Below are 4,647 nucleotides of genomic sequence, written 5' to 3' on the forward strand. Positions count from 1 at the left end.
GTTTAGTGTGTCTGCATTCCACCTGATTGTGGAAGGTGATCCACGAGACAGGACCTCCACTCTTTAGAGGTCTCTTACAAAAAGAACATTACCTGCAGCTCATTAGTTTTTTAACCTTCAATGATTCCAGGAGTGCTTATACAGCTTATCTATTAGCTTTTCTATGTTTATCTTCTGTATATGCCTGGCACCGGAAGTTACATATGCAGGTCACAGCCGGACCGGAAGCCATGTTTGTTTGTGTTCCACCTAAGCATGGAAGATTTTCTATTTGTTTTTAAGTCACTCTGTAAAGGTTTTTTATTATGTTTATAATGGAATGCATGTATTTATCTGTTATGTAATATTATCCACTTAAAGGTTTCACTATAGAATAGAAAAGGAATGGTTGTGAACAAAGCTGGTATGAACAAATAAGATTTTTAAGGAGGCTATAAGAAGTAAATTAGTCCACCAGATGATTACGCCTTGAAAAAGACTCACATTTGGAGTTGAAACGCGTTGGTGATATTGGGACATGGCTACAATCCAGGAGGCATGAACTGTTTCAGAGGCACTGGAGTTTGGTGAGATACAACAGATTAGTTCCCAGGAAGTGTTATATAGGCAACTTAAGGTGTATTCTGTACATCCACACCATCTAGTATGCCTTGAATCTCTTTTACGTTATAGTGGATTTTAATATACATGTTTTATGTGATTAAATTTGATTAAAAATGTATGATTTTCCTTCTCCCTCTCTCTTTTATATGATTGATGTAACCCATGGGAGTGTGAAGATTTCTCTACAATTTTAACCTTTGTTGGATTTTGAGGAAAACCTTGCCTTCTTCGACATTGGACTTTAATTGGACTAGTAACTTTACCCCAGGTGCTCTTTTTGGAAGTATTTGCTGTGGTTACCATGTATCTAAATTGTGCTTGGGTGACTACTGTTTTGTTATTTACATCTTATTTGGGTATCTATAGGGATTAACTATTGCCACCCTTTAGCTGCATACAGTGAAGTGCAGGTTTCATCAATCTTTATTAACCTACATACCAATTTATCCCTATAGATTAACCTGCTGCATCATGCTTGGGTACAGAGATCTTAGATAGTTGTTTTATAGCATTGATGGAACTGATTGTTCAAAAAAGAAGAGCAGATGTAATTACTATAGAGGAACAAATTAAACATGTAACTAAATCACTAACTCCCTTTAGAGAAACAGAGGAATACATCTGAAGGGAGAAAGACATGGAAAATAGGGTTGTGATGAAGGAGAAAGAAATTATCCTCCGTAAGCAAAGAAAATTTAGGAGAGATATTTAAAGAACACAATGAAAACACCAAGCCCCCCACACAAGAAAGTACTTTCATCAAAGAGAGGAAATAATAAAGAGAACCCCAATTAAACAATTGGGTTCTTATGAAGAAGATTGTTCTTGTGAGTGTGAGGAGTCAGAAAGAGAAGATAGAGAATGTACTCTAATAAGAGAAAGAAAACACTGGAGGGATCATTTAGAAAAATATAAACCTAGGAGAGTACGTTTTAGAGATAATGATTGGGAGTACCCTAAAAGACCTTATACACAATATAATGGACAAAGGAGACTGCAAACTAATAGAAGGTTTTTTAAACCTTACAATTTGAATAGACATCATTGTAGGAATCCATCCAGAGAACCCTGATATATTAAAGATGAGTGACACATTAATGATGAAAGAAGAAGCCCCCTACCAACTCAAAATAGGTTTCAACCTATGAATGATAGGAATTTTTTAGGGATGAACAGAAGTAGAAACAGTTGGAACTAAATAAGGGACAGAATAAAAAGGATAAGAAAAAATGCACTAGGGGCTGTCGGGGGGGGGGGTAAAAAAAGTAAATCAATTACCCAGTGTCTAGTCCAAGACCCCAAAGAAATAGAGAAAGAAAAAGATATTTAAATTTTTAACTTGAGCATTCATAACCTTATGAAGGAAGAAAACTCAGTTTTTACTAAGTGATTAAAGTTTGCTCCCAGCAACAAACTTAACAAATTTGACACATATCTCAATTTACAAAAATTTGTACGAAAAGTTTCACTCAATAAATATTTTTTAAGTAATCAAACAGAAGGTGCCAGTAATAGAGAACTTTTTAAACCAAAATCAACTTTTAATCCAACTTTTAACTTTGGATGTTTTATTGAAAGTTTTTTTTAAAGCAGTTAGTACAGACTTATAATAATCTCTCATACAAATAATGTAAGGCAGTGAAAGATTTAGGTAGCAATTCAGAGATTAGGGTTTTGGTATCATCATTATGGACACTACAAAATATAATACAGAGATAATGAGGCAGCTCAATGATACTGATACATATAAGGTTTTGAAAAATAAGCCCAGCAAAAAAATTGAAAAGAATTTGGATATTTTATTAACTAAATACCATAATTTGGGAATCCTTTCAGAAAATTAAAGGAGATACATTTATAACCCTGCACCTGTAACACCAGTTTTCTATATTCTTCCCAAAGTGCACAAGGACCAACAAAACCCACCTGGATCACCCATTGTAGCTGCAACAAATTCCATCACAGCCAACTTGTCTCATTTTGTAGATCACCATCTACAACCTGAAGTTTTTAAATTAGAATCGTATATCAAATATACATCGGACATACTTAATAAAATGAAGAGGCTAAAATGGGAAGATGATTTCATCCAGGTTACTGCCGATGTAAAAAGTTTATATACCATATTGAACACACTAAAGGTTTAGAAGCAGTTAGGTATTTTTTAAGTGGAGGAGTAATACCAGATGAGAAAATTAGTTTCTTGGTGGAAGGCATAGAATTTATTCTTAATAATAATTTATTTTGGTATTCAGGGAAATATAACATGCAAATAAGAGGGACCGCTATGGGTACCCATTTTGCACCCTCTTACGCAAATCTTTTCATGGGCTTTTGGGAAACAACATCTATCTGGAATAATAATCCGTATTGGGAAAATATTATTTATTGGTATAGATTCATTGATGATATCTGGTTCATATGGCGGCGAAGAGATTTTATTGGAAGAATTTAAACAAACCCTAGGAAATAATACATTTAATATAGTATTAACCTTTAATTCTAGTAGAATAGAGGTATATTTTCTTCAATCTTACTTTTTATGTGGTTGATAAGGTGTTGAAAACACGCAATTTTTGTAAACCTACAGACTGTAATGCATATATTGATATTAACAGCAACCACCACCCCACATGGTTAAAAAATATTCCAAAAGGCCAGGTCAGAAGAATTCGAAGGAATTCTTCAGATCTAAAGGTTTTTGAAGTACAAGTTAAAACATATAAAAATAGGTTTATATCGAAAGGGAATTTAGATAAAGCTATTGATGATCAAATTCAAGGAATGGTTATTCAAAACAGAGAGGATCTGTTGAAACCAATTTCCCATCAAGATAATACTTCTGATACTTTCTCACTTCCTTTCATTACCTCATTTAATATACATCATAAAGAGGTTGAAAAAATTATCAGAAGACATTGGAATTTGTTAACTAGAGATCCTATCCTTAATCCTGTAATTCCCTGAAAACCCAAATTTATTTATAGGAAGGCACCCAATATTAGGAACACAATTGTGAAGAGTGCTATTCCACCAAAAAGAACTGGCCGAATAAAGACCAAGGGTTTCCACCATTGTGGAACATGTTTTGTATGTAGGACCTTTGCAAAACAAAATGCAAACGTGGAAAATGTTCAATCCTATAGATCCGGTCAGTCATTTCCAATACCAGATTTTATCATGTGCAATAGCAAGAACTGTGTATATTTAATAGAATGCAATTGTGGTTTGCAATATATAGGACAAACCACTAGGTGTTTGAAGGATAGATGGCCGGAACACTTGAGGAATATAAAGAAGGGCTTCAAAAAACATTCCTTACCCTGCCATTTTAAAGAACAACATCACAATTCCCTGAATGGTATTAAACAGATGATTGGGGTCATACAAGTGAAAAGCCATTGGTGGAAAAATAAAGATGTTGAAACTTGTCTTGCTAAAACTGAAATTAATCTTATCTTTGATCTGAAGACACTTAAACCGAATGGACTAAACATTGATTTTGAGCTCCAGTGGTTTCTATGATGAATTTTTAGGGTTAATTTTATTTCCTAATACCTTGGAAAAATCAGGTTTTAAAGTATTGTTTTATATATATATATATATATATATATATATATATATATATATTTAACTTATAGGAGTCTTTTATGACTCCTCCCTTATATTAGCACCACTCTTGATGATTTACCAAAAGACCCCCTCCTTTTTTTCTCTTATATTGTTGCTTCCTTATGCAAAGCGGATGTGACATGGACCAATGTCTATTTAATAATTTAACAGAGGTCTCCTATAAATAGTACATTACATGTGTCCTTTCCTTTTATAAATCCCACTCATTTAGAAATGCAATTTCAATGAGAAGACTACCTTTTATTTTTTTTATTTTTTTATTCTATATTTGCACGGTACCTGAAGTGACGTTTGTGGCTCACCACCAGGCCGGAAGATAAGTGTGTCTGTGTTCCACCCGATAGCATAAGGTGATCCACGAGACAGGACCTCCGCTCTTTAGAGGTCTCTTACAAGTAGAACAATACCTGC

Source organism: Taudactylus pleione, unplaced genomic scaffold (assembly GCF_031769625.1).
Source record: "Taudactylus pleione unplaced genomic scaffold, aTauple2 ptg000318l, whole genome shotgun sequence".
Taxonomy (NCBI): Eukaryota; Metazoa; Chordata; class Amphibia; order Anura; family Myobatrachidae; genus Taudactylus; species Taudactylus pleione.